Here is a 19,532-nt window from a genome sequence, read left to right as displayed (position 1 = left end):
CTTTCTTTTCTCTTGATTTTACTAGAGAGCTTTCGATCTTCATCCAATTGGGTAATTGTCTCGGAAGAGAAATTGCTCATACTTGGATTTCCTCTGAACCTTGGAAGAGGAATGAGGAAATCATGCTAGAAATACTCTATCACATTGGATTAGGTTGGGGGATGGATGGATATTGTGACATTTAATCCTACCAATACTTTGATCTATGAATGTGTGTAGTATAATCAGTGACCAAACTTCATCTCTTCCCATGAGCAATTAAATCAAGGAATTGAGAAATTGTTCAAGCTTAGAGAGATTGGATTGCCAAGGAATTGGGATCCAATCACTTAAGATTGCCAAGGAGATCAATGAATGCATTGAATGAGTAAGAGATGAGAATGAACTTGATCCAGAGGATTGCAATATCTCTTGATCCCAATGTTCATTTTATTTTTAGTTCTTACATTTACTTTTCTTGCCATTTTACTTTTATGCACTTTATTGCTTTCTTTACTTTTATGCCATTTACATTTCCTTGTTACTTATCACTCCAATATGATTCGTATAACTAGGATAATTAATCAACTATTGATTGCTTAATCCGTTAATCTATGTGGGATTCGACCTCACTCTTTTGTGAGTTATTACTTGACGACAATTCGGTATACTTGCCGAAGGAAAATTGTTGAGAGACAAGTTCCCGTGCATCAGTCTGCCATCTCTAATGAGATTCTAGCAGCTTGCACCTCAAAGATCCCAAGTTTTTCCATTACAGAGAGTGGCATTAAGTTTATTCCTGACCCCAGGTCACACAGAGCCTTCTCAAAGGTCATGGTGCCTATGTTACAGGGAATTAGGAATTTACCAGGATCCTGTTTCTTTTGAGGTAATTTCTGCCTATCCAATGCATTCAGTTCATTGGTGAGCAAGGGAGGTTCATCTTCCCAAGTCTCATTACCAAATAATTTGGCATTCAGCTTCATGATTGCACCAAGGTACTTAGTAACTTGCTCTTCAGTGACGTCTTCATTCTCTTCAGAAGAAGAATACTCATCAGAGCTCATGAAGGGCAGAAGGAGGTTCAATGGAATCTCTATGGTCTCTAGATGAGCCTCAGATTCCTTTGGTTTCTCAAAGGAAAACTCTTTATTGATCACTGAATGTCCTAGGAGGTCTTCATCACTAGGATTCACGTCCTCCTCCTCCCTTGCAGGTTCGGCCATGATGGTCAAATCAATAGCCTTGCACTCTTTCTTTGGATTTTCTTCTGTATTGCTTGGGAGAGTACTAGGAGGAGTTTCAGTGACCCTTTTACTCAGCTGGCCAACTTGTGCCTCCAAATTTCTAATGGAGGACCTTGTTTCATTCATGAAACTTAGAGTGGCCTTAGATAGATCAGAGACTATATTTGCTAAGCAAGATGGATTCTGCTCAGAATTCTCTATCTGTTGCTGAGTGGATGATGGAAAAGGCTTGCTATTGCTAAACCTGTTTCTTCCACCATTATTAAAGCCTTGTTGAGGCTTTTATTGATCCTTCCATGAGAAATTTGGATGATTTCTTCATGAGGGATTATAGGTGTTTCCATAGGGTTCACCCATGTAATTCACCTCTGCTATTGCAGGGTTCTCAGGATCATAAGCTTCTTCTTCAGAAGATGCCTCTATAGTACTGTTGGATGATTCCTTCAATCCATTCAGACTCTGAGAGATCATATTGACTTGCTGAGTCAATATTTTGTTCTGAGCCAATATGGCATTCAGAGTATCAATTTCAAGAACTCCCTTCTTCTGAGGCGTCCCATTACTCACAGGATTCCTTTCAGAAGTGTACATGAACTGGTTATTTGCAACCATGTCAATCAGTTTCTGAGCTTCTGCAGGCATTTTCTTTAGGTGAATGGATCCACCTGCAGAATGGTCCAATGACATCTTTGATAACTCAGACAGACCATCATAGAATATATCCAGAATGGTCCATTCTGAAAGCATGTCAGAAGGACACTTTTTGGTCAGTTGCTTGTATCTCTCCCAAGCTTCATAGAGGGATTCACCGTCCTTCTGTCTGAAGGTTTGAACATCCATTCTAAGCTTACTAAACTTTTGAGGAGGAAAGAACTTGGCTAAGAAAGCCGTGACCAACTTATCCCAAGAGTTCAGGCTATCTTTAGGTTGAGAGTCTAAACATATTCTAGCTCTGTCTCTTACAACAAATGGGAAAAGCATAAGCCTGTAGACCTCGGGATCAACCCCATTGGTCTTAACAGTATCACAGATCTGTAAGAATTCAATTAAGAACTGAAAAGGATCTTCTGATGGAAGTCCATGAAACTTGCAATTCTGTTGCATCAGAGAAACTAATTGAGGTTTAAGCTCAAAATTGTTTGCTCCAATGGTAGGGATTGAGATGCTTCTTCCATGTAAATTGGAATTTGGTGCAGTAAAGTCACCAAGCATCTTCCTTGCATTGTTTTTATTTTCGGCCATGTCTCCTTATTTTTCAAAAATTTCTGTCAGATTTTCTCCAGAGAGTTGTGCTTTAGCTTCCCTTAGCTTCCTCTTCAGAGTCCTTTCAGGTTCCGGATCAGCTTCAATAAGAATGTTCTTATCCTTGCTCCTGCTCATGTGAAAAAGAAGAGAACACAAAGGAAAATATGGAATCCTCTATGTCACAGTATAGAGATTCCTTATGTAAGTATAAAAAGAGAAGAGTAGCAAAAAGAAAAAGATAAGAATCCAAACACAGGAGAGAGGAATTTTCGAAAATAATTGAAAAGAAAAGAAAAATATTTTTGTTTTTTATTTAGAATTAAAATTAAAATTCGAAAATTTAAAAAAAATGAAATTAAATTAAAAGTTAAAACAATTAGTTAATTAAAAAGGATTTTTGAAAAAAAGGAAGGTGATTTTCGAAAATTAGAGAGAGAAAAGTAGTTAGGTAGTTTTGAAAAAGATAAGAATCAAACAAAAAGATAAGATTAATTGAAAAAGATTTGAAAATCAATTTTTGAGAAGGTGAGAAGTTAGACAAGATTTTGAAATTGAATTTGAAAAAGATGTGATTAAAACTTATTTTGAAAAAGATTTGAAAAAAAATTAAAAAGATTTGATTTTGAAAATTAAAGTTGATTACTTGACTAACAAGAAACAAAAAGATATGATTTAAAATTTAAAGATTGAACCTTTCTTACTAGGCAAGTAACAAACTTAAAAATTTTTTGAATCAATCACATTAATTGTTAGTACTAATTTCGAAAATATGAAATGGAAATAAGAAAAAGATTTTTAAAATCAAAATTAAATTTTGGAAAATATGAAAGAAAAATGAAAAAGATTTGATTTTTGAAAAAGATTTGAAAAAGATAGAATTTTTAAATTGAAAATTTGATTTGACACATAAGAAACAACTAAATTTAAAAATTTTTGAAAAAGTCAACTCAAATTTTTGAATTTTATGAAAAGAAAAAATGAAAGATATTTTTTTGATTTTTGAATTTTTAATGATGGAAGAGAAAAACATCAAAAAGACTCAATGCATGAAAATTTTGGATTAAAACAAATGATGCATGCAAGAACACTATGAATGTCAAGATGAACACCAAGAACACTTTGAATGTCAAGATGAACACCAAGAACTTATTTTTGAAAATTTTTAAGAAAAGAAAAACATGTAAGACACCAAACCTAGAAATTTTCAATGTTGAGACATTAATAATTAAAAAATGCATATGAGAAACAAGAAAAGACACTAAACAAGAAAAATTTAAAGATCAAACAAAGAAATTCATCAAGAACAACTTGAAGATCATGAAGAACAAATGCATGAGTTTTCGAAAAATGCACAAATTTTAAAAACATGCAATTGACACCAAAATTAAAATTTGACACAAGACTCAAACAAGAAACATCAAATTTTTTGTTTTTATGATTTTATTAAATTTTTTTTTATTTTTTTCAAAAATTATTTTGGGAAGAACGAAAAAGAAGAAAAGAACTTTTTTTTTGTATTTTTTGAAAATAAGAAATAAAAAGCTTAAAATTAAAATAAAATTACCTAATATGAGCAACAAGATGAACCGTCAGCTGTCCAAACTCAAACAATCCCCGGCAACGGCGCCAAAAACTTGGTGCACGAAATTGTGATCATCAACAATGGCGCCAAAGACTTGGTGCTCTCAAACGTGAATCACACTTTGTCACAACTTCGCACAACTAACCAGCAAGTGCACTGGGTCGTCCAAGTGATAAACCTTACGTGAGTAAGGGTCGATCCCACGGAGATTGTCGGCCTGACGCAAGCTATGGTCACCTTGTAAATCTCAGTCAGGCAGATTCAAATGGTTTTAGAGATTTGATAATTAAAAGATAGATAAAACGTAAAATAAAGATAGAGATACTTATGTAATTCATTGGTGAGAATTTCAGATAAGCGTATAGAGATGCTTTTGTTCCTCCTGAACCTCTGCTTTTCTGTTGTCTTCATCCAATCATTCCTACTCCCTTCCATGGCAAGCTTTATATTGGGCATCACCGTTGTCAATGGCTACATCCCGTCCTCTCTGTGAAAATGGTCCAATGCGCTGTCACTGTATGGCTAATCATCTGTCGGTTCTCGATCATACTAGAATAGGATTTACTATCCTTTTGCGTCTGTCACTATGCCCAGCACTCGCGAGTTTGAAGCTCGTCACAGCCATCCCTTCCCAGATCCTACTTGGAATACCACACACAAGGTTTAGACTTTCCGGATCTCAGGAATGGCCATCCATGGGTTCTAACTTATACCATGAAGACTCTAATATCTCAGACTCAGTCCTCTGTATTAGATATCTAAGAGATACTCATTCGGGCTTGTTTGCATGTAGAATGGAAGTGTTTGTCAGGCACACATTCGTAAGTGAGAATGATGATAAGCGTCACATAATCATCACATTCATCATGTTCTTGGGTGCGAATGAACATCTTAGAATAGGAATAATCTTGAATTGAATAGAAAAACAATAGTACTTTGCATTAATTCATGAGGAACAGCAGCGCTCCACACCTTAATCTATGGTGTGTAGAAACTCTACCGTTGAAAATACATAAGAACAAGATCCAGGTATGGCCGAATGGCCAGCCCCTTGAACATGATCAAAGGATCAAAATATAATCCAAAGATTCCTAAATACAATAGTAAGAAGTTCTATTTATACTAAACTAGTTACTAGGGTTTACAGAAATGAGTAAATGATGCAGAAATCCACTTCTGGGGCCCACTTGGTGTGTGCTTGGGCTGAGCATTGAGCTTTACACATGTAGAGGCTTCTCTTGGAGTTGAACGCCAGTTTGTAACCTGTTTTTGGCATTTAACTCCACTTTGCAACCTGTTTCTGGTGTTTAACTCCAGAATGCAACATGGAACTGGCGTTGAACGCCAGTTTACATCGTCTAAACTCGAGCAAAGTATGGAGTATTATATATTGCTAGAAAACCCTGGATGTCTACTTTCCAACGCAATTGAGAGCGCACTATTTGGAGTTCTGTAACTCCAGAAAATCCACTTTGAGTGCAGGTAGGTCAGAATCCAACATCATCTGCAGTCCTTCCTCAACCTCTGAATCTAATTTTTGCTCAAGTCCCTCAATTTCAGCCAGAAAATACCTGAAATCATAGAAAAATAAACAAACTCATAGTAAAGTCCAAAAATGTGATTTTTATTTAAAAACTAATAAAAATATACTAAAAACTAACTAAATTATACTAAAAACTATGTAAAAACAATGCCAAAAAGTGTATAAATTATCCGCTCATCAGTTACCAAAAAACCAAAGACAAAGCAACGAAAAAGTGAAGAAACTGTAAATGGAACCATCCCGGAAAAAAAGCGGAAAGCTTCAAAAGAGTTGAAGATGGAAAGACGGAATCGCCGACAAAATCGCTGAGTGACGCCGCAACACAAGAAAAGGCAAAATGTAGGTGAAAAACTTGTAGCGAGAGAACGGAGGGAGAAGTTACAAAGAAAAATGAAGGAGAGAAACCGTTTCTAATTGCAAAATTCAAAATAAAAGCCAAGGGAAACGGGGCACTTAATACCAATTAATGAAGGTATTAAACCCTCGCACGTTCCCAAGAATAAATCGCTGATATAAAAAGCACGTGCTTTTAGAGGAAAATGTACCACATTCAAAAAAAGGTTCTACAAAGAAAGGAATCGACAGAATGCTCGAGTTCGGCTTCACTAGAGAAAGATCGAAGTCAAAGATTCGACCTCAAAGCAGAAAGACCGAGCTCAAGCAGGGGCACTGTTCATACCCTGGGTCGAGCTATTAGATCCGGGATGTTCAGTAATAAAGCGACCGACCTCTTCAGGTCAGGCTATCCGACCTCTTCTCAAAGAGGTCGGTCGAATCGACAGGAAAGCCCAGTAAGGGGCCCAAATAGAGGAACACGACCCAAATCCAAAGGCAGTCCAAGCCTATAGAGATAAGGGTGGTTCCCTTAAAAGATAAGCTAACCTCAACTCAAAGATAAGATAAGATAAGATAACTAACTTATCTTATCTAAAAAGGTCACTCTACACCATTATAAATACACTGGAGCACCCAGGTATAACTCATACTCTGATTCTACTAAAAAACCTGTTTAATACCCATGCTAACTTAAGCATCGGAGTCTCTTGCAGGTATCCCCCACCCTCCGGTGACCAAGGATCAGCAGTGCAGCCAGTCCAACAAGTCGGACACGACAGCTCCGGCCGCCACCCACCAGCCGGACACGTCATCTCCGACCAGTGCAGAAGATCTCGTCTGAGATCGACCTACAGTTTCAGGTAACCCTCAGAACAGTAATTATAAAGGTTGACTTTAAGTTGAAATTGTGCTTGATATGGATAATTGATGTTGTATACTGAATATTGAGAAATTGGAAGTATTAGGTTGAAATTTGATGAAAATAAAAAATTAGTAAGATGATGAATGTGTATTGTGTATTGTTGAATTTGAAATATGAGATAAGAGTGGCTTGATGCTGATTGGCTAGGGTTTTGTTGATTTTAAAAAAGGGTTGGAATTGGTTTGTTTTGAAAGTGGAAGCTTTGTAAAGTTTTACAAAAACCATGTTTTAGGCCGAATTTGGCGAAGCATAACTTGATCTCCGAACCTTTAATTTATGTCAATCTTATCTAGAAATAATATTTGGTCTGAGATATTTATGTCATTCAAAAAACAGAGGAAAAATGTTTTAAAATGAGGAAGTTATGCTTGATTAAAGTTTGGTGTGCAAACTAAAAATTTTGGGCTTAGCAGCTTTTTGGAGTTGTGATACATGTGCATCATTGCCCATTTTTATTTATTATTTTAGAAGATTTTAGTTAAGTTTCCATATAAATTTTGTTAATAAATAAGTAATAGCATGAAAAATCACTGCATGAAATAAAATCTCAAGCATAAGTGAAATTGTAGGAATATACAAGGAAAATGTGATGAAACAGATAATACTAACTGAAGTTGTGATTATGAGCATTATTAGCACACTTAGTATACTATGATCATCTTGTATATTACTTTGATGCACTTGTTTGTTTGATGTTAGGCAAAGCAGAAGCAGAGAAAAGCAAGGAGGTGGTGGCATTAGTGGCAACGTTAGCACACTAACGCCAGGGATAACGTTGATCAAGGATGAATTGTGGCATTAGTGGCAAAGTTAGCACACTAACGCCAGCACTAACATGATGTCCAACGTTGCAAACGCCAACGTTGCCACACTAACGTCTTCGACAAATGCATGGAAAAATCGGCGGCGACGCGTACGCGAGGGGCGATGCGTACGTGTGAGAAGAGCGTTAACGTGCTAACGCTATGTCACTAACGCCAACGATGAAGGTTACGCATACGCATGGGCGACGTGTACGTGTGACATGGCCAAAAACAGTGATGACACGTACACGTGGGCAACGCGTACACATGACTGGGAAAGCGTTAGTGACAACGTTAGCATGTTAACGCTAGTATTAATGCCAGAAAGGACCTGGGAGCATTTTCTTAGCGTTAGCAATGCCAATAACGCCCCCGATAACGTCAATCCACCCCTGGAGCGTGCATTCAATTTTCAAGCAAGCAGAGCCCATTAATATCACTCAATCAAAGGCACAAGAAGCATCTAGAATAGGAATTTTCATTTAATTGTAATGTACTTTTCATTTCAATTTGTATTCTAGAAAAGCCTATATAGGCATTGGTTTTCACAGAGAAAGGGGGCATTGAGAGAGTGAAGACCAATTCGAAATTCTGTGAATTGGCACACTCCATTGGGAGTGGGTCTTCAGACCCCTTCCTTCATACACTCTTCTTCTTTTCCAATTCGTTTCTTACTTGGTAATAGTTTTGTTATCAATCTTTGATTTTCATTTATGAATCTTTAACTTCCATTTTAGTTATGAATCTTTAATCCTCAATTTTATTTTCATGCACTTTAATTTTCTTTTGAGTTTTTTTAGAGCAATGATCAACTAACCCCCACTCATTTAGGAAAGGAGCTCTGTTTCAATTTTGATTGAATTGATGTTTATTTCTTCTTCATTCTATCTTCATACTTGGATATCTAATAGAACCCTTGCAAGATAGTTTTGTTCTTCAAATATCCTTGGATCCATTAGAATCCTATTGTAAGCCTCGGAAGAGGGATCATAGGGTTCAGTTTGAGCCCTCTTGGCATAATGAAGTTGATCTTGATTTAGAGATTGGTATGTGACATGTAACCGCTCTAATATTGGGGTCTTTGGATTTATCTAGTGTGAGATTAGAAATCAATCCGCTTGTTGTAGCTAAGGGAAAGCTTTTGTGCTTCATAGATTCATTCACTACCGAAAGGGGGTTCGGATCTACTTGAATCTCTATGTGAGCCTTGGAAAAGGGATCATAGGATTCAGTTTCAAGCTTCATCCTCATAACTATTTTGATAAACACATTCTTAGTTGGTACATGACATATAACCTCTTTGAATTGAGATCCTATGGGTTGTGTGGCTCATGGATTAGAAATTTGACTTTAACCTCTTCTCATGAACAATTAGATCAAGGAATTAGCAATGGATTGTGTTAAGAGAAATTGGGTTGCCCAGGAATCAAAACTCAATTATTTACAATCCGCCATAGATCTACTTCATATGATTGAGAAGGAGTGAGACCCATTGATTCAAAAGGAATCAACATCTCCAATCCCTTATGTTTTCTATCTTTAATTTTTGTCATTTACTTTCTTGTCATTTATTTCCTTGTACTTTTATTTCTTGCACTTTCTATTCCTTGCAATTTACTTTCTAGCACTTTATTTTTCTTGCACTTTACATTTCTGACATCTACTTTCCTTGCTCTTTATTGCTTTCTTTTAATTTCAAGTCATTTACATTTCTTGTCTAATCATCATTGATAAACCCATATTTCATGAGTTCTTTTGTGCTTAATTAGATTGATTTATTCAACTCTTCACCTACTTATTCACATTAATTGCATGGTTTTACCTTCCCTTCCTTATTATGTCATATTGTGAAAAACATGTTTCCTAAGCTTTAAAAATTAATTATTTTAATTACCTTTATTTCCATTTGATGCCGTGATTAGTGTGTTGAGTACTTTCAGATTTTCTATGGCAGAATAACTTAAAGGATGGAAAAGGAAACATACAAAATGGAAGGAGAAAGCAAAACGGAGCTTTGAAGGAAACTGGTATTCACGCGATCGCATGGATGACGCGATCGCGTGTCAAGCACGAATCAGTAGTGACGCGGCCGCATGACTGACGTGACCGCGCGCCTTAAGCAGAACGCACATGACGCGATCGCATGACTGACGCGACCACGTGGAAAGGAAAAGCTCCAAATGACGCGACGGCGTGATCCACGCGGACGCGTGACAGAGGTCACGCACCAGAAATTACAGAATACGCCCCCAGCGAATTCTGAAGCCCTTTTTGGCCCAGATCCAAGTACAGACAGCATAGACCAGAGGTTATAAAGTGTGGGAATGCATCCATTCAAAGAGAGCTCGCATAATTTTAGTTTTCAAAGATTTATATTTAGTTGAGAGGGAGATCTTCTCTCTCTCTCTATTAGGATTTAGGATTTCTTCGTGTTTTAAGAGTAACTCTGGATCCCAGGTTTAATGTTCTTTTATTTTAGTTTTACTTTTATTTACTTATTCCAACATTTGAATTGATTATTATAATTTGATTTACGAATTATTCCATGTTACAGACAGTTATTTGAATTAATGATAATTGAGGTATTTTCAGTTTATGATTGTTCTCTTTGATTTAAGTCACCATTGCTTCCTATCTAAGGATATTTTTATTATTCCAGCAATTTTACTTTTTTCCCTTTTGGTTCTGGTTAAGAATTTAGTAACTCAACAGTTATTAAACTCAACATAATTGATAATCATTATCTTGCTAATTGAGCTGAACTTAAGCAATCCCAACCTTTTCTTAGGAAATAAATAGGATTCAAAGGTCAATTTAATTAGTCCCCTGACTTTCCTTTGCCCTAGTAAAGGTTGACCAAGTGGAGTTTAGATTCAACTTTCATTATAGTTGAGAGAGATAACTACGTTGGACCTCCGACTTCTCTTACCTTGCCAAAAGTTTGCTTTACAGTATTTATTTATTTTAATTGCCATTTACTTTACTTGTCATTTAAATTACTTGCTTCTCATCTTCTAAACCCCGATTACAACCTTTATAGCCAATAATAAGAACACACTTCATCGCAGTTCCTTGAGAAGACGACCCGAGGTTTGAATACTCGGTTAACAATTTCTAAAGGGGTTTGTTACTTGTGACACCCAAAACGTTTGTACGAAGGGATTTTTGTTGGTTTAGAGACTATATCTACAACGCGACTGTTTTTATGACATTCTTTACTAGCAAAAATCCTAACGACAAAATGGCGCCATTGCCGGGGAACTGCTAACGTGTGCCTTATTATTGGTTATTGTAAATATTTTTCTTTTTCTTGTTTATTTATTTTTGTTTTTCCTTTTTATCTTTATTTGCTATTATGAACTCTCACCCCTCTCGCTTTGAGTTTGGTTCTAATATTGTTAAAGGAAATAGAAGTTACAGCAGGAATGTGCATCATGGTCAGACCAATCAAGGATGGATGGAGCCAAGAGGATCTAATCAACCCTTTAGGCAGCAGCACCCTCCGAGATATCCTGGACAAAGACCATTCTACAATGCATACCCAGCTGAAAGATATGGTGGACAACCTTGTAACTACCAACAAGTCCCACCCCGTGCATATGAACCATCCTTTCAACATAACCTCGAACCACCACACTCACAAGCTTCTCTTCACCATTCTCCCTCATATGATCCTTCCTTACCCCAATACCAATCCAATCGTTCCCAATCATCACCACTTTCCTTTGTATGATGTCCAAGTCTGGCAAACCGCGAAGCAGAGGATCGCCTAAAAGAAACAGTAATTAGATTTCAAACAACCATTCAACAACTGGAGCAAGCACTAATTCAATGGGCCACTAGGCGCTCAAATATACAAGGATCAACCACAGCTCCATGTGGACAGCCCAATGAAGAGCGTAGCATGAAAGAAATACTAGAGACTCCAGTGGACAAGACAGAGAATGAATTCGTACTAGAACAAGTGGAAGAAGCTGTCATTGTTCAAGAAGAAGAGTTGGTTGAAGATCTAGGAGATGCTGAACTTCCTTGGGAATCCAGAATTGAGGAAAACTCCGTCCAAGATGCTACAGTTGATGCTAAGGAGGATACCGTACAATCTCCAAGGCAAGTCGTTTATGAAGAATCAGACGGAATAATCCAAGAAGCAAATTTTCTTGATGATGATAGTCACAAGTCTAGTTCTCCTAGTGATGAACTTGCGTCCGCAAGTGAATTCTCTGAGATCAACGAATTTTCCCCAAGTGAATATGAAGTTGATGCGGAGGTAGATTTCTTTCAACCTCCAATCTATGACTCAAGTGATGAGGAAGACATAGAAGACTTTGACCAGGATACAGATACAATTGAAGATCTTTGTAAGGAAGTGGAAGAATTCACAGAAGAGCACAAGGAAACGGAACTTGCAGAACCACCAAAAACACCTATCCCAAGGCCATTACCACCTAATACAAGCTTCAAGTGGGTACAATCCTTAACTTATAATTTTACTTATTCACTTGAATATGGTTTGCTTGAAACAGATGGCCAACTTAGAGCTCTCTGCGGCTTTAAGAGTAAAAGGGAATTGGCTCGTACTCAGAGCTGGTGCACCAGGTTCAATAAGGTTCCACGCTTCACCTCGAAGTACACGGATTGGTATAATGCTCAATTGTATGGATCGCGGAGAACGTTTGGTCACCACGGTGAGATTCTACCTTTTAACCCACCCGAATGGAAACTTACAAATCAAAATGGAGGCGGATCTAAAAACACAGCTTGGGATCATGGATTATATTCTGACATTCGTCATCCCGGGAGGCTGAATATCTGTTTGAAGCTGCTCAGAAGCTTTACATGCCTAGTTTGGGACCCCGGAGGCTATTGGCATTCCAAGCACTGGTGGAAATTTTTGGACGAATTTAAACATAAGCCACCATAACAGAATACTCTTCCAATGTCCAACTTAAGGACTTTAACTAAAAGTGCTAGGTGGGAGACAACCCACCATGGTATGGTCGCTTCTTTCTCAATCTATTTCTTGTTTATTGTTTTCAATTTACCCTTTTTTTTATTTTAACATTAACCTGGAATCATGCATAGCATTCATGTTAATCACTGCATCCTGCATTTTTTAGTTAAAAAAAAAAAAGGGTTGCACGACACGACCGCATGCCCCATGCGATCACATCATATCGCGAAAAACACCACCCATGCGACCGCGTGACTCACACGGCCATGTGATATATATATCGGCGTAAGGATCCAACGAACAGAAAATTGGGCTGGAATCGTGCGGCTCTTGTGCGTTTCGCACAAATTAGCCCATGCGATCGCATGCCCCATGCGATCGCGTCACTTACCCAATACCAATCCCACGCGACCACGTGAGCGACGCGATCGCGTCGCATGGATTGCATACCACCCCAAAAGGAGACAAAGAGTTGCGCTGAAACGGCGCTGGAGTCGTGCGTTTAGCACGAATTCCAGCGACGCGATCGCGCGACCCACGTGATCGCGTCACCCCTCTTTCCACCCCTCTCATGCGATCGCGCGACCCACGCGATCGCGTCCCCCCCATTTTTACCCCAACCACGCGACCGCGTGCCCCACGCGGCCGCGTGGATTCGAAAATATAACCCCCAGCCCTGCGAACCCTATTAGTCGCGCAGCCCCCCCTTCACCCCCAACCCTCTTCTCCTTCTCTGTTCTCTTCCCCCAACCACCGCCGGCTAGCCACCACGCCACCACCCCGACGCCGTCGCCGCCCAGACGCCACCGCCGTACCACCCCCTCCCCTTCTCTCTTCTTCCTTCTTCCTCTCTCCTCCCCTCTCCACCACAGCCACCTCCGCAAGCACTGCCCAGCCACCGCCGGCCATCCAACCGCCCCCCCTCCGCCACCCACCCCCTTCAGCCAGCAACAACCACCGCCCCCCTTCCCCTATCCTCTTCCTCTCTCACTAACCCTAATACCTCCCTCCGCCACTGCCCCCTCAGTCACCACCGCGACGCCGTGCACCACCACCGCGCCGAATGCCGCCGTAGCCACCTTCTTCCCTGTTCCACCCCTTCTGCTTACCAGGTTCCGCAACACGTAACCCTTTTTATCCGTTCGTCACTTTTCTGTTGTTTTTTATTCCGTTTATGTTCTTGATTAGGATAGCTAGACTTGCATGTTGTAGTGGATTTTTAGGTTGTTAGGTAGCTTAGGCTGTGGTTAGTGGATCTAGGTCTGTTTACTTGCACTGTTCTTACTTCTGTTTTATCCTATGTGCAAATCTGATGCTGGTATAATCATGATTCATATGCTGCTTTCTTGTATGTTGCTGTTGTTTACATTGAGTTTTTATGTTTATTTTATATCTATGTACATGCAGCTTGATTTTTTTTTAATTCATATGAACTGATATGATTACTGTTTATTTTCCGGGACAATCCAATTTTAGCCGAAATGCTGCCCAAATTTTTTTGAAAATTGTTTTCATTCTTGTTTTGGTTTGGCAACTCTGTTTTACTCTGCTTCCCCCAAACCATTTCATGAATGCTAGGGCCACTTCTCATCCTCTTTGATTTCCTGGTTTATAACCTGCATTTGTGAGTCACTGATTCCAATTTCTGATATCTTTCTTTCTATTCGAATCAGCATCACCCTGTTTTCTTTATTCGATTATGAGTACTTCTATTCTTACCTGTGAATCCTTGTTATATGGAATTTTTTTCTATGCCACTTACTTTCCTAACTCACTAATTTTAATTTACTAATTTCTTTTTACCATACTAACCCTCTTGATCTTTTTTCTGATCACTTTCACTTCCTCTAACTTTCTCACTATGGCATATTGATTTTTTTCTTTCCATTTAACATTCATTCAATCACATTTCAATTACTCATTTTCCTTATTTTATTTCTCCCTTACCGCTTTGAGTTTCCTTTGTTTAAATTGCCTATTTGCTTTCCTATTTTATCCATTTCCTGGTTTTCTGTTTTTCAGGATGTCTGCCTCACAAAGGAAAGGCAAAGGCAAGGCTACTGGCAAGCGCAAGAGAGGAGATTCCTCCCAATCTATCATTGCTCTAATGCACGATTCCTCATGGCGGGAGAAGAACTTCACACAGCAAGAAAAAGCATTGTTTTACTAAGTATGTATGTTAGGTGACATCTTAGTCTAATTAAGGATTCACTTATTAGCTCACTGAGCCTTATACATATATCTTTACCCTTTGCCTTGACCCCATTACAACCTTAATTAAAGACCTCATGAGTTTTGGTATGACTATGTTCTATAATTGTTGATTGGTTAGACGAAAAACAAGGTTATAGAAAGAAAGAATAAAAAGAAGAATAGAGTGATTAACCCAATAAACACTGAGTGATTAGAGAGAAAACACAAAATCCAGTGAGGGTTCAAAAGCTCATTAACATTTATCTCTGATTGTCTTGCAAGTTTTTTTTCTCTCATCTCATTTGCAAAAAGGTACTTTATTATTTGAGGGTTAGCTATATATATATATATATATATATATATATATATATATCTCCTTGGGAATGTGAAATAATTTGACTACATGTAGGCTTTATATATGAGTGGATGAATTAGAATTGCATGACTCATTAGGTAGATGCATTTAGCATAGGTTGCATTTCATAACATTCCATCACTTTAACCTTAATTATTTACCTTGGATTTAGCATGAGGACATGCTAGTGTTTAAGTGTGGGGAGGTTGATAAACCCATATTTCATGAGTTCTTTTGTGCTTAATTAGAGTGATTTATTCAACTCTTCACCTACTTATTCACATTAATTGCATGGTTTTACCTTCCCTTCCTTATTATGTCATATTGTGAAAAACATGTTTCCTAAGCTTTAAAAATTAATTATTTTAATTACCTTTATTTCCATTCGATGCCGTGATTAGTGTGTTGAGTAGTTTTAGATTTTCTAAGGCAGAATAACTTAAAGGATGGAAAAGGAAACATACAAAATGGAAGGAGAAAGCAAAACGGAGCTTTGAAGGAAACTGGTATTCACGCGATCGCATGGATGACGCGATCGCGTGTCAAGCACGAATCAGCAGCGACGCGGCCGCATGACTGACGTGACTGCGCGCCTTAAGCAGAACGCACATGATGTGGTCGCATGACTGACGCGACCGCGTGGAAAGGAAAAGCTCCAAATGACGCGACCGCGTGACCCACGCGGACACGTGACAGAGGTCACGCACCAGAAATTACAGAATACGCCCCCAGCGAATTCTGAAGCCCTTTTTGGCCCAGATCCAAGTACAGACAGCATAGACCAGAGGTTATAAAGTGTGGGAATGCATCCATTCAAAGAGAGCTTGCATAATTTTAGTTTTCAATGATTTAGATTTAGTTGAGAGGGAGATCTTCTCTCTCTCTCTTTTAGGATTTAGGATTTCTTCATGTTTTAAGAGTAACTCTGGATCCCAGGTTTAATGTTCTTTTATTTTAGTTTTAATTTTATTTATTTATTCCAACATTTGAATTGATTATTATAATTTGATTTACGAATTATTCCATGTTACAGACAGTTATTTGAATTAATGATAATTGAGGTATTTTCAGTTTATGATTGTTCTCTTTGATTTAAGTCACCATTGCTTCCTATCTAAGGATATTTTTATTATTCTAGCAATTTTACTTTTTCCCCTTTTGGTTCTGGTTAAGAATTTAGTAACTCAACAGTTATTAAACTCAACATAATTGATAATCGTTATCTTGCTAATTGAGCTGAACTTAAGCAATCCCAACCTTTTCTTAGGAAATAAATAGGATTCAAAGGTCAATTTAATTAGTCCCCTGACTTTCCTTTCCCATAGTAAAGGTTGACCAAGTGGAGTTTAGATTCAACTTTCATTATAGTTGAGAGAGATAACTACGTTGGACCTCCGACTTCTCTTACCTTGCCAAAAGTTTGCTTTACAGTATTTATTTATTTTAATTGCCATTTACTTTACTTGTCATTTAAATTACTTGCTTCTCATCTTCTAAACCCCGATTACAACCTTTATAGCCAATAATAAGAACACACTTCCTCGCAGTTCCTTGAGAAGACGACCCGAGGTTTGAATACTCGGTTAATAATTTCTAAAGGGGTTTGTTACTTGTGACACCCAAAACGTTTGTACGAAGGGATTTTTGTTGGTTTAGAGACTATATCTACAACGCGACTATTTTTATGACATTCTTTACTAGCAAAAATTCTAACGTCAATCATTCAACTATGTTCGTCTAACTAGAATAATCAACTTACTATTGATTGCTTAATCCTTTAATTCTTGTGGGATCGACCTCACTCTTGTGGTGGATTGTGTCAAAGAGAGAGGCTTTAGTGAGTAAATCCTAAGGGGTGCTTCAACACCTAATACCATAACCCAACTAGATTGGGAGTATTGATCGAAAGCTTATCATAAAAGGCTACTTTGAGACATGACACCTAGAGTTGAGGCCAAGATAAATAAGTGCTGCTTCAAGGTGATAATCCATAAAGAGAATTCTAAAATACCATTTGAATGACACTCCTAAGATATAAGACTTCCAAAATGTAAAGACTAATGAGCACTGGAATCCTTGCATAAGTATACAATTGGAGTTCACCCCATTATCACTTAGACACTTCACTCACTAAGGCATCATAAGCAATCTTTCAACCCATTCCTAGAAAGAGAATTCTTTGTGTATAGTTCTTTTCTTACTTGAGAACAAGAAAGGTTTAAGTTTGGTGTTGTGATGCATGTGCATCATTGCCCATTTTTAGATATTATTTTAGTAGATTTTAGTTAAGTTTCAATACAAATTTTGTTAATAAATTAGTAATTGTAACAACCCTAGTTTTTGAAAATCAAATAATTAGTTATTTGTGATTTATTTTATTTGTTGATAATTTTATTTTAAGAAAATTATTTTACTAAAGGTAATTAAATGGAGTTTCATGATAATTGAAGTTTAAATTAATTAGAATTTTTATATAATCTTTATTAGATATTTGGTATAATTGAAACATAATTTTGATAATTGAAAAATAAGAAGAATTGTATAATTTAATTTAAATAAATTCTATTTTGAATGAATTATGTTATTAACTTGAACTCTTAGAAATTATTTTATTAGAAATAATTAGATTCATATTTATAAATACTTTAAGTTTAAGTTAATTAATATGTATGTACAATTTTTATTATAATTAGTTATTTTATAACTTGAAATTAAAGTTTTGGTGATAGAAAAATAATAAAAAGTTATATCATTTAATTTGAATAATTAATATTGAGTTTGAACTATATTTTATGAAAATGTGATTAATATGCTTATTTTATTGATGCGGGTGGAAACTGTCTCTCAACAAATTTCCTTCGGCAAATGTACCGAATTTGTCGTCAAGTAAAAACTCACAATAGAGTGAGGTCGAATCCTATAGGGATTGATTGATCAAGCAACTTTAATTAGAAGAATCTTCTAGTTGAGCAAATCCATAATTTGGTTTTGATCTTGCTGACTTCTCCACCCAAAGTTTGGGTGGTTTCTCCATCCAGGGTTGTAGGTCTTGGAGTATAGATCATAGTTTTGCCTTGGTGAATTCCCAATGTAGTTGGCTTGCTCCTGACTACCCTCTGCTTCTTCATTGACTCCTTCTTGGGTTGTTGATGAAGTTGAGATTGCTGCTACTTGGTTCCTCTCCATCTTCTTGGTGAGGTTAGCCAGCTGCTGGGTAATGAGCTTGTTTTGGGCCAACAGAGCATCTACATTGTTGAGCTCCATTACTCCTCTTGTGTTCCCTCTTTCGGAAGCATAGAAGTAGTTGTTCTCTGCTACTGTTTCAATGACATCTATAGCCTCCTCAATGGTTTTCTTCTTGTTCAAGGATCCTCCGGATGAATGGTCTACGGCCTTCTTTGACTCATAAGAGAGCCCTTCATAGAAAATGTACAGCTGCACCCATTCATTGAACATATCTGGTGGGCACCTCCTTGTTAGGTCTTTAAACCTCTCCCATGCTTCATATAGAGTCTCACCATCTTGTTGCCTGAAAGTTTGGACCTCAGCTCTCAGCCTATTGATTCGTTGAGGAGGGTAAAATCTTGCTAAGAATTTGTTCACCACGTCTTTCCAAGTTGTCAAGCTTTCCCTTGGGAAAGATTCCAGCCACTTGGCTGCCTTGTCCTTGAGTGAGAATGGAAATAAGAGCAGTCTGTAGGCGTCAGAATGAACACCATTAGACTTCACTGTGTCACATATTCTCAGGAAGGTGGTTAAATGTTGATTGGGGTCTTCTTGAACACCTCCTCCAAACGAACAGTTGTTCTGAACAAGGGTGATAAGCTGTGGTTTAAGTTCAAAGTTGTTGGCATGGATTGTTGGCTTTTGGATGCTACTTCCACAATTGCCTGGGTTTGGATTGATGTAAGAGCCCAAAACTCTTCTATCCTCCCCAGCATGATTTGCTCTACCTCTTCCCCCATGGTTATGAGCCTCTTCTTCATGATGGTTTTCCATGTTGTCTTCCATGTTTGGTTCAAAGAATTCCTCCTCTTCCTCAGCACCAACCACTTTCTTTCCTCTTGCCCTCCCTCCTTAATCTAAGGAAGGTCCTCTCAGGTTCAGAATCGAAGGAAGTTGAAGCCCCGCTTCTTCTCCCTGTCATACAACCATCAAGTGCAAGCAAGAAAAGATAGGTGTAGAAAGTATTTTTGTCAGAATTACTGTTAGTTGTGGGTGATGCAATATATCAAACAGTTAGTGGGTTAGCAAACAGAATTGAAAATAACAAAGAAAAATAGAAGAGTAGAGGGGGAAGGGAAGAAGTTTAACTAAAACAGAAAGTAAATCACTCAAACAGAAAATGAAATTCACAAAATAAAAATGCTCAATCT

General features: G+C 37.7%; 2 non-coding genes across 2 annotated transcripts; both read left to right on the top strand.

The window, feature by feature from the left end:
- Positions 1 to 1,967: 1,967 nt before the first annotated feature.
- Positions 1,968 to 2,075, top strand: LOC112732159 (small nucleolar RNA R71). The gene has a single exon (XR_003167896.1). It is a non-coding gene; the product is annotated as a small nucleolar RNA R71 (small nucleolar RNA).
- A 16,532-nt stretch (positions 2,076 to 18,607) lies between these two features.
- Positions 18,608 to 18,714, top strand: LOC112731507 (small nucleolar RNA R71). Its single transcript, XR_003167281.1, has one exon. It is a non-coding gene; the product is annotated as a small nucleolar RNA R71 (small nucleolar RNA).
- Positions 18,715 to 19,532: the final 818 nt, after the last annotated feature.

This window comes from Arachis hypogaea, chromosome 12, assembly GCF_003086295.3.
Source record: "Arachis hypogaea cultivar Tifrunner chromosome 12, arahy.Tifrunner.gnm2.J5K5, whole genome shotgun sequence".
NCBI classification, from domain to species: Eukaryota; Viridiplantae; Streptophyta; class Magnoliopsida; order Fabales; family Fabaceae; genus Arachis; species Arachis hypogaea.
This window is presented reverse-complemented; position numbering and strand designations above follow the sequence as displayed.